Genomic DNA, 11,512 nt, shown 5'->3' with positions numbered 1-11,512 from the left:
GACACATGGAATCACAAAATGGCTGAGGTTTGAAGGGACTTCTGCAGGTCATCTGGTCCAACACCCCTGCGCAAGCAAGGCCACTTAAGCCACTTGCCCAGAACCATTCCCAGATGGTTTTTGAAGGCCTCCAAGGATGGAAGCTTCACAAACTCTCAGGACAACCTATGACAGTGCTTAGTCACCCTCACAATAAAAAAGTGTTTCCTCATGTTCAGAAGGAAACCCTTATGTTTCAGTTTATGCCCATTGCCTCTTGGCCTAATACTGGGCACCACCGAAAAGACCCTGGCTCTGCCCTCTTCTCACCCTCCCTTCAGGTATTTGTAGGCATTAACAAGATCCCCACCGAGCCTTCTGTTCTCCAGTCCTAGATCTCTCAGCCTCCCCTTATGGGAGAGATGGTCCTGTCCCTTCATCACCTTCACGGCCTTTGATGGACTCTTTCCAATGTCCATGTCTCTCTTGTACTGGAGAGCCCAGAACTGGACACAGTACTCCAAGTGTGGCTCATCAGTGCTGAGTAGAGGGCGAACCTCCAGACTCCCACCAGCTAATGGCCTAGACCTCAAGCCCTTCCTAGTAATTGGCATAATACAAACACTGGTGCTAAGCTTTCGTACAGCACATTTTGCTCTTGCCTATCAAAGCACCTTTACAGAGGAAAATTAGCACAGAAGTGATGTTCCCCAAATCACTTGAAGAACAGGCTCGTGAGCATGGGATTGTTCAGGTTCTGCTAGACCACCTTTCCTCCCCTGAGCTGGAAGGGCCCCAGATGACAGAGCTTGTGACTTCTAATCAGACCGTAGCGTGTGTCTGAAGGTTTGCTATCCAAGCCTACAGTCATTCATCTGAGCTCTTTTCACAGAGAAGAGAACTGATAACTTCAGTGAACACAGGCAGAAAGGTTAGCACTGAAATAGAAGCTTGCTCTCTGAAGACCCTTGGGTGAGATCTGCTATGGAAATGCATGTTATCATTGCTGTTATACCATGGATCACCAGCTGCATCTGTCCATAAGAAACAGTTCTGGTTTGGGCTAGTTTTCCTCATTCTGGAAAGGAAGCGTCCAAACAACCTGTATTGAAAAGTGTTGCAGTTGGTAAACAGGTACATACAGGGGCGCTGACTTTGAAGATGATGTCTGGAGAGTAAAAAGAGACATTTTAAGTGTTTCAGTTAGTTGGCATCATCTGCATGAGTGCAAGAATAAGACCAGTTCCTAAATACTGACTCAAAGTACATTTTAAAAATTTCTTTTAATATTTTTCCCAAGCTCAAATTTGCTATCAGGATCATAGCTCTGCTCTGCTTTTTATTCTTGGTGCAGTGGTTAGAGCATGGCTAGTTTTGCACTTGCAGTGATACAACTACTAATGCTGCTACCTGGCATTTCCATGCTTCCACGCTCAGCTGAGCTGACAATGTTGGAAAGACAGTGCAAAAGAGAAAGAAGAAAGCTGACAGCTCCTTAAAAGCCTTATACAAATAGGACAGTGCTTGACATAATGCTGTTCCAAAATCAGTCACTTGGACTTGATTTGCAAGACTTGCAAGAAGCTGCTTGCTGCCTGGATTTTGCTGTGAAAGGTGGTTTGATTTGGTACCTCTGGGTTTAACATCCTCAGCAAAGCTGGGCAGATGCCATCAATAAGAAACAGAAATGTTGCAGGGCTTACCTTCATCTGAGAGAGGAATTAAGGGCTGCAGAACAGAAACGTGTCTAAGGATGGTCTGGCTGCAGTATTTGCAACTGCAAATGCACATACACAGACATGCATGGAGAAAAAAAAAACACTTTCTGTGCCTGAATAAAAGACCACCAGTGAACCATGCGTCAGTAGATTTCAGGGTGTCCTTGGTTTGTATAATCGCCTAAAAAAAACAAAAAAAAAAAACCAAAAAACCATAATTTTGTTATTTCTCTAAAGGCTTTTGTTTACCTGTCCTTGTTCTTTAAATGACCCCATTAAAATATCGAGGGGTCTGAGAATTTCCTTCTGAGTGCCACTTTCTGCTCTGTGACTGAGTACAGGCTGCTTCTCCTGCCATCTAACCACATGAGCATGAAGACTCATTTCACAACAAGGTAAGTGTCTGTTGACACTTGAACAAATAATCCTTTGGAAGTTTTAGCCTTCCCCTGTCCACTAGAGAGTCCATCTGTGAGGAGATACTTTGGGAGAAACCACAGGTGAGCTGAACCGTATGCTAAAGGACCCATCATAACTTTGTAATCTAAATTTGAGACCCCAGTTCTCTGCAATGCAGTGGTGCAGACTGAGGCTCCACAAAGATCATGTCTTATGTGATAAGGGAGGTGACTTCATCTCCCTGCCCTGTGCAGAAGAGTAGCCAGTCATGGCTACTACATGACACAAGTGATGGTATGAGGTGTCCTTGGTATAAAAGTGCGTGCTCTTTGTTGAATATGTTGTTCTTCATCTGGTACAAACCATGGCTTCTCCCACACATGCAGAGGCAACCCTTCAGGGATGCTTCCCTCTAGGAAGATTGCAACTTTTCCTGGGGTTTTTTTGTTTGTTTTTTTTTTTTTTTTTGGGGGGGGTTGTTGTTTTTTTTTTAATCTTTCACTCCCTAGCCTGCAGAGATGTCTAAACAGGTTGTAGACAGCCAAGGGAGAGAGCTGCTAGCAATGAAGCTAAAGAGATACTTGGGGTTGGATGGGGACCAAGATGGAAGTGGGAAACAGGAAAGGCTTTTGCAGTGGTTTGGCAAACCCTTTTGATTGCTGTTTTCCAGAGTGACTCTGCAATACAGATAACTTCTGGGAAGCTTTGGGATCAGTCCAGGCATGGCTGAGAGACCAAAATGAGCTGATGGTTTGTGATACCAGAGCAACAAAAAAATATAAAAGCGTTTGAGTAGGAAACCCTCAGAGCTGGTGCACATTCAACTAGGAGATAAGACATCAGCAGGCAGTCAGGGTAACTACCTACCCTTGCATAAAGGGATGTTATAATGTTGACCCGGATCAATTCCTCTGGCTACATAACGAGAATGGAAATGGAAGCCCAGGGCGCAGCAGAGGAAAAAATAAACCGAGGGTGGCTACATGCTAGAGGAAATTTCACAAATAATCAGTGCCAAGTATTGCAGAACTGTCTACTGGCCCTGGAGGAGGGCAGAGAGATGTTCCTGGGTTGGCTCAGGAGGAGGATGGTAGTCTCCCAGGGCTGTGAGCAGCCCTGGGTGGAAGAACCCCAAATCTATCTGGACCACCCTTGTGTCAGCAAGAAGCAATAGACACCCTTCGCAGAACTTATCTCCCTTCAGGGTCTCTGCCAGAAGCCGGACAAGATCACCCCCGCGTTTCTCAGAGTAACAACTGCTGATTCAAAATTCAAATATTTTGTAGCCTCCCATCCTCTGCCTGTCAGTGGATAAATGCGCCAGCCCTTAGCAGTGCTGAGCAGCTGTAAATCATCTGCGTGGGAGAAGGCTGGGAGGCAGCACCGCACCTTGTGGGGCAGAAGTGCATGTGGGCAACGATGGGAAGCTAAAAATGCTCCCTGTCTTGCTGCTGCCTTCACCACCCTGCAGGGACCTCTTTCCCCTCAGGGCTGCAGCCTCACCGCTTGAGAAATACTGAGGTCAATAATTCACTTGTGTATCCTGCCATGCTAAATAAGCACCTCCAAAACCACACAGCAAATGGCTCTTGCTACATTGATGGCAGGAGCTGGAAACAGGAGGCATGAAAAGAGCTGGGACCTTCAGGCAACTGTCTTCTTCATAGTTTGGGAGCAATTAAACTGCACATTTAATTGCTTTGATATATATTTGTTTTACATGAATGGAAGATCCAGCTAATCTAATTGGCTTACTCACTCTGAAGTTGCTAACAATGGACCCTAAACTGTACATAAATGACCATTAAATTATTAGCTATCAGAAAGATCTGCAATTCGATTTTGAACATGAAATAAAATAAGAGCTCAGAAAGGCAATTATTATTTTTTATTTTTGCATTTTTTTTAAGCAGCCTTATTATCTCTACGAGAGCCTTGCTCAGGAGACAAGCATTCCCATTAGAAAATCAATAACAGAGCTGCTGTGATAGCTGCAGTAACCTGCCTAGTTTCAATTAGTGCTTGGGAGAGGTTGATCCTCTTCCTTTAGACTGTCACTTGCTATCACCAGACGAATTTTGTGAGTACTTATCGTCTGGAGAAATTTGGACTCTTGGTAGTAAGCATTTGAGGCCTGATGATTTTTTTCTTTTTTGCACAAACACAGCTGGTGGCTACAGGCAGAGATGGCAAAACCTCCGAGGTCATCTGTCCTGCTGTTTTATTGGCCCTTGGGCAGCAATAGTAATATAGCATGATCTGCAGGCAACCCCATCATTTTTTTTTCGTCTTTCTTTTCTTGGACTACTGAAGATCCCTGAGACCATGAAAGACCTTAAAAGGTTTTATGGGAAATAAATAGGTAAGCAGATGAGAGCTGCAGTCTGCTGCTCTCACAATTTAAGCAAGACCCCTATTGCATCTTGACAGAATGATCTTTTGGGTTTGTGTTCAGACTTTGAAATTAATAACTTTTTTTTTGTTTTTGGTAATTTTGTAAATATTTTACAGCACCTGAAACACTGAGGACTTGGTATAAGATGGAAAGCTGGTACAGTCAAAACACAAAGTATCCTGAGATGTTGTCTTCACTGTTCGTCACCATTTTGTTGACCAACTCAGTCTAACCTGCCTTCCAGGGCTCAGCTGAAGCTGGAAAGGGCTAGCAGGAAGATCAGAGTGGGAATCCACATTTATGGGCTATTTGATAAGACCACACAGCAAACAGCAAAGGAGGAAGGGAGATGACACCCCTCATGGGGAAACAAGATCAAACAGGTGTATCAGAGGCACCATTTTGTGGGACATTAGTGTTAGTAGTTTTTCTTTTCTTACCTCCTTGCCAAGTTCTGCCAGTTTTCCTAGGCTCACTGCCCTTCAGGATACCAGATTACCTCTTGTTCTTGGTCTCCTCTCACAGGTTGCCCCCCTGGGTGCACCTTATCTCAAGCTCCATGGGTGCAACCTTTAACTGGTCCACATTACAATTCTTTCTCCAGTTTTATATTCAGGCTTCTTTTTTCTTTCCCTCCCCAAAGACCTAGAAATTACATTGTGAGTGAAGGGCTCCGTCCGTGCTGCAATGGGAAGTTGAGCTCTGTCTTCGAGTCAAGTCAGCTTCTCACAGGTAAACCTCTCAGGTGTGAGCAGATACCTCTGGCCCTGCTGTGCTATGGATTATGTCCCCAGTTATGCCTGTAACTATCTCTGCTGACTCACTTTGCAAAATCCATGGGTGGCCAGGGCATCCCTCAAAAAGATAAGGAAACACTGCTCATGTGTCCTTTGCTCAATAGAACATGGGAGGATTTTGCAGTTGTAACAGGAGTATACTTTTGTTTTGATCAGCAGAGTAAATAAACCACTGCAGTAGATGTTGCCTTTTCAGGTGTCTCTTCTTGGCACTTTAAGGAAAAAATGAACCCAGAGCAGAACTGTGCAGAAACAATATAGAACAGGGAGACCAGATCCATTTCACCTGCCTGACATGACACTGATCAAAGCAGGGGCTTGGTCTCAGCTGTTTTGAGAGCAACTGAGAGATTAACTCTTCCTGATGGTGACTCAACCCATACCAACAAGGTAGGTGGAACAGTCACCCTCTGGGAGAGGTCACCTTCTTCCCATTGACCCTTCGAAGAGGGTTCCCTGCTTAGTAGTTTTGATGAGATACCTAGATTTTCAGATATTTAAGGTTCAGTAAAGAATTCCATGGTTGGTAGCTTGTTCAAAACTTCAGCTCTGCACTTCTTATGCATAAGAAAAATCAAAGCTTTCTCTCACTGTCACGTGTTACCATTTGGTAGTTGACATGAAAGTTTCCTATCCTCCAGTGCCCCTCACCGAACAGATGTTTGTGAGAAAGGCATATCAATATCCTTTCATGGGAAGTTTTAAAGTAGAGTTCTGACAAGATAAATTTCCTGCTTCAGACAATGACTCCTCTATTAGAGATTCTTGAATACTTAATTATTAATCTACATTATTAATGAGCACTGCAGGATTCATGGATTCACATTGGAATAATACATACCTCTAAAGTTACAGTATGTCTGACAATTACAGGAACATATTTCAATATTCATTAAAGTGTAGAAGTTAGCACTGAACTTACGACTGCGTGCATTTCGCAACCCACTAGAAGTTATTTTTCTCTGATTTTAAGCAATTTCAGAGCAAGTAGTTTCTTTATTACATGTGATCTTGCTCTGCTAGTGACTTAAAACTTAGAATCATGATAAGGAGATTGCTATTCTGAAGTACAAGTCTGCATTTCCAACTCCCCAGATACAGAGCTGCTTATTTTGAGACTTGTTATAAGCCATCAAAATTTTCCATCTGAAAGAATTTTGTTGGAAAAGGTAGATTCCAAACTAACAGAAACTCCAAGTGTATTTTTACAAGGAGGTTGATCTTTTTTTCCTCTGCAGAAAAACAAACAAAATCAAAACATTCCACTTTTATTTTCTCCTAAAAAAAAGTCACTTCCTTTTTATTTTTATTTTCATTTAATTTGAACTGATGTTCCATTTAGATTTTTTTTCTACTGTGCTGAGGAAATATTTTATAAAGCTTGAAAACAACACGGGGAAATTCGTTGTGGGTGGAAGACAATATTCATTTAAACTTAGATATGCTGGGCTTGTTAGTCTGTTTGTTTGTTTTCCATTTTCAGTTCGGTTTCTTTTTAAAGTTTCATTTCAGATCTGCCTCCAACTTATTTATTTATTTGCTTACATTGTGAAATTGACAGCAAAATGAAAAACTTGTTATTCCCACAACACAGTTTGGCAAATAGCATATCACTATCTGTGCCTAGGGGCATCCAGAAATTGCTCTAGATCTCCAGATAACATTTTAATATAATTGAGAATAAGTAACATACATAATAGAAATAACAATAGAGCAATAATAATAATAACAGGACAGAATTAAAGCAGTTGGGGATTAGTGATGTTCACTGTGGTTTCCACACTGGGTGTGAATGAATGAAACCCCAACTCAATGCCCTTCTCAGTCAGCCTCTTCTAAAATCTCCACCTTGTGTGAATATCAGCTTTTGCTTGCTGTTCGCACCTTAATACATCTCTGCGCCTCTCAAAGCTGGCAGTGGCTGACCATGAAGTGTTCAGCACTGCCATTTGCTGAAGGCTGGTCTCCAGCATCATTGTCCTCACTCTGGAGTAGAGACCACGAGGTGCTGCTCTTCTAGGGAAGCTGCTCTGCCAGTCAGGCGAGGAGTAGCTGCTGCTGAGCTTGTCTCAGCTGAGGGATCACAGTCCCCTCTACTTGACTCAGTGCGCTGCAGGTGATTTCCAATCTCAGCCACTACTGGGTTGCAATAAACAGGTCACGGATAATATGCATTAGACAAAGATGATCCTAATGTTTGAAGAGCTTCATCCACAGTCAGGCAAACAGGCATTATCCTTTGAGTCTCTAAGTCCTGCAGAGTTAGTGAACAATTTCTTGGGTTTCTACTACATCATGACCATTGACTGATAACCTTCTTGATTGAGCTGAACCTCTGAAGTTCAGCCAGAGGAACCTGTTACCCTCTGCTCAGCTATGCAAAGCCAGCCCAGCACCAATAAAGACATCTGAGCAGGAGGTCTGGACTTTTCTTTCTGCTAGAACTGGGGACAGAACATGAGGTAGGGCAGACGTTCAAACACATATAGACATGTCTTTTGGACAATACCTTTCTATCCTGACTTTTGGGAAGAGGGATATTCAGGACTGACTTTGTTGAAATTTATGCCACAAATACATCAAATCCTGTTAGCACTGGAGTCTGGGGTCTGATTTGAAGCAGAGTAGCTTCGTAGGCTGAACACACTTCTGGAAAAGTGCCTGCAGGGTAATGGCAGCACCTTCTGCAACTTCATTTGTCTGTGCTACCATGCCTGACAAACAACAGCACCTTTACTTAACTAAAAAAGGCTCCACCACAGCATCTATGCATGCTTCATCCAAGTCAGAATAACAAGGGAGTTTAAGAGAAGTAACAACCTTTTTTTCATCCTTCCCTGTGGGCAAGAGATGTAACGGGCTTAGTCTAATATTGCGGGGGGGGTGGGGGGGGGGGGGTGTTCTTTCTTTCTTTCTGCTTTTGTGTTTCTTTTCTTTGAACGGGCAGCTAGAGATGGTTAGGACCAGAAGACAGTTACCAGAGCCTTAGTCCTTTTTGTTCTAGCTAATTATGCAGCTGCCACCTTGTCCATAAACTGTGGTACAAGGTCATGCTCTTACATAGACTCTTCCAATCATCCCTGTTCTGAATGCTGCTGATGCTCTCAGCCTGGGACAGGGAACCAGCTGTGGCCCAACCACTGTGTGTTTAAACCAGCTTGTCACTAACTGGTTTGGCATTTTTCCCTGTGTTTTTCTGCACTGGAGCCATTTCCACTGGGAACCAAATACTTTGCATGTATCTCACAGTTTTATTGAGCTTGAAAATATCTGACTCAACAAGTAAGAAGGGTTCCTTCTTGCACATATGCACTATTCTGATGAAGAGAGACATTGTGGATTGGTATAAAATCTATTGTTCCAAATTCTTGTGGAAATTGCTAAAAACCCCAACCCAAACAGTTTTGTGGCATAGTGTTGTGTTTGCTTAATATTTCTTATGAGCTCAGGTTGTTTTGGGTCATCATCTGGTTTAGTGATCAGCCCTTCCTTTTTGAAGACACTTTTTTGCAAATAAATGCTAGAGCTGGCCATTTCTTCTGCATAAGAAGGGCTGTGTGAGATCTCTAGCCAGAAGGCTTCACGCTTTCTTTGCTGAAAGTCACATCAGAATACCCAGTTTAATAAGCATTGGTGAATTTTTTCTTCATGGTCTTGTCTAAATCTGCACCCAAGGAGAGACATCCGTGCTGGAAAACGGGGAAGGTGCACAAGTAAACTCATCACCACCTACTTCCCAGCTGTGTAGGACTTAGATGCTGATTAGAATCATAGAATGGTTTGGGCTGGAAAGGGACTTAAAAACTGTCTAGTTCCAATGCTCCTGCCATGGGCAGGGACACCTTCCACCAGAGCAGGTTGCTCAAAGCCCCATCCAACCTGACCTTGAACACTCCCGGGGATGGGACCTCTACAGCTTCTCTAGGCAACCTGGTCCACTGTGTCACCACCCTCATAGTAAAGTATTTTCTTCCTGATATCTAACCTAGATCTGCCCTCTTTCAGTTTAAAGCCGTTTCCCCCCCATCCTATCACTACATGCCCTTGTAAAAAGCCCCTCTCCAGCTTCTTGTAGGCCCTCTTTAGGTACTGGAAGGCTGCTATAAGTTCTCCCTAGAACCTTCTCTTCTCCAGGCTGAACAGCCCCAACTGTCTCAGCCTGTCTTCATAGGAGAGGTGCTCCAGCCCCTGATCATCTTTGTGGCCTCCTCTGGACTTGCTCCAACAGGTCTATGTCTATCTTATATTGGGGGCCTCAGAGCTGAATGCAGTGCTGCAGGTGGGGTCTCACCAGAGCAGAGCAGAGGGGCAGAATCACCTCCCTTGATCTGCTGGTCCCACTTCTTTTGATTCAGTCCAGGACTTCGATGGCTTTCTAGGCTGCAAGCACGCATTGCTTGTAGAAGATTGAAGCTGGGTTAATTAGCATTGATAACATACAGCTGTGGTTGGCTTTGGGGCAGTGGGTTGGTTGATGTAGATAAGGTGCAGGTGTGGCTGGTTCTGTTAAGTGGTTGAGAGACAATGAAGAGAGAGCATCCGAGGAAGAAGCAAGGGAAGAGTGAACACATGTCCTGGATGAGGTGAGGAGAAGGCAGCAGAGGGACTGTATGAAGAGTATGCTGGATGAGGTGTTAAAAGACCTTGTTGCAGCTTGATAGTTTGGAGAGTGCTGTAACAATTGGTGCCCTGTGTGAGGCCCTTCAGATTATGAGACTGAGTGTAGTGATAGTTTGGAGAGTACTGCAACAATTGCTGGGTCATGTTGAGCTTCTTGTCAACCAGTACCCCCAAGGCCTTCTCCTCAAGGCTGCTTTCAATCCGCTTTCTGTCCAGTTTGTATTTGTGCTTAGGATTGCCCTGAACCAGATGCAGAACCTTGCACCAAATTGGCCTTGTTGAAGTTTGTATGGGCCCACCTCTCAAGCCTGTCAAGGTCCCTCTGAATGGCATCCCTTCCCTCCAGCCTGCTGACCATCCCACACAGCTTGGTGTCATCAGCAAACTTGTTGAAGGTGCACTACATCCTACTGCACGTCACCAACAAAAACGCTGAACAGCACCAGTCTCAGTGTGGACCCCTGAAGAATGCCACTTGTCACCAGTCTCCACTTGGACATTGAGCTGCTGACCACAACCCTTTGAGTGCAACCATCCAGCCAATTCCTTATCCACTGAGTGGTCCATCCATCAAATTCATGTCTCTCCAGTTTAGAGACAAGGAAGTCGTGTGGGACAGTGTCAAATATAACCATATTTGCCCAAAAACGTCATGTTCATGTGCACATGTGAGATCATTGCTTCTGCAAGGCCATTTGTTTGTAGATTATGGGGTGTTTGAGGTTTTTTTTTCCTAGCTGTGCAACACAATCAGGTTTATTCTGCAGAAGTATGGAAGAAAAATATATCTGCTCTGAAGACACAGGGCCTTGCTCCTTTGTCTTTATCAGCACCTCCATCAGTGACCAACAGGTCATGGCCAACATTGCACAGACTCGGATCCCTTCTGGGGGAATGCAGTAAACCCAGGAGACAAGTTATACATTGTTAAAATCATGGTATATTTTATGAATTTTTGTCATTTCTATGACCTCTTTCAGCAGAGCTTCAAGGAAAGCAGAGCAGAAAGAGGGTCTCTGCCCCAAACCATTTACAGTGTGCAGTGTTTGACGCCATGGACTGGCTTCCACACTTAATCATGCATGTAAAAATGTTATAATTGTGCCATTGGAGCAAATATTTCAGTGACACCAGGAAAGGCACAGTGACTTCCAACAGTTCTTCATACAGCTTAAAGTAAATCAGCTCACTAAGCAAAGAGAAACCAGGTTCAGGAAAGGAATGTGCAGCTGTATTGAGTAGGATGTTCTCAGTCTCTTCCAATTATTTCAACTCAATCCCACACTCTTGTGAAGTTGCTGATTTTGCGACTTTTAACATCCCTGGAGATCCTTATTCCTATTTTACCAATTCTTTTACAAGCTCCTGGGTTTTCTTTGGCAGGCTTGCATTGGATTCAATGATAAAGTCTGGAGGAGTTGAAGGAAAACTGGGGTGGTGCTTGGGACAAAACATCTAGCCATGAATGTGCCCATGTGCCTATGCACCAGAAGTGCAGAAAACTAAGCCTGTGCCTGCCAAAGGTATGTGAAAGATTTGTGTGCCTCTTGATCTGAGGCATGTTTCTCACCCCCTGATCCAAATAAAAGAATTAATGTGAAGTC

The sequence above is a fragment of the Falco rusticolus genome, chromosome 3, assembly GCF_015220075.1.
Source record: "Falco rusticolus isolate bFalRus1 chromosome 3, bFalRus1.pri, whole genome shotgun sequence".
Lineage (NCBI taxonomy): Eukaryota > Metazoa > Chordata > Aves > Falconiformes > Falconidae > Falco > Falco rusticolus.
Note: the sequence above shows the minus strand (reverse complement) of the source record.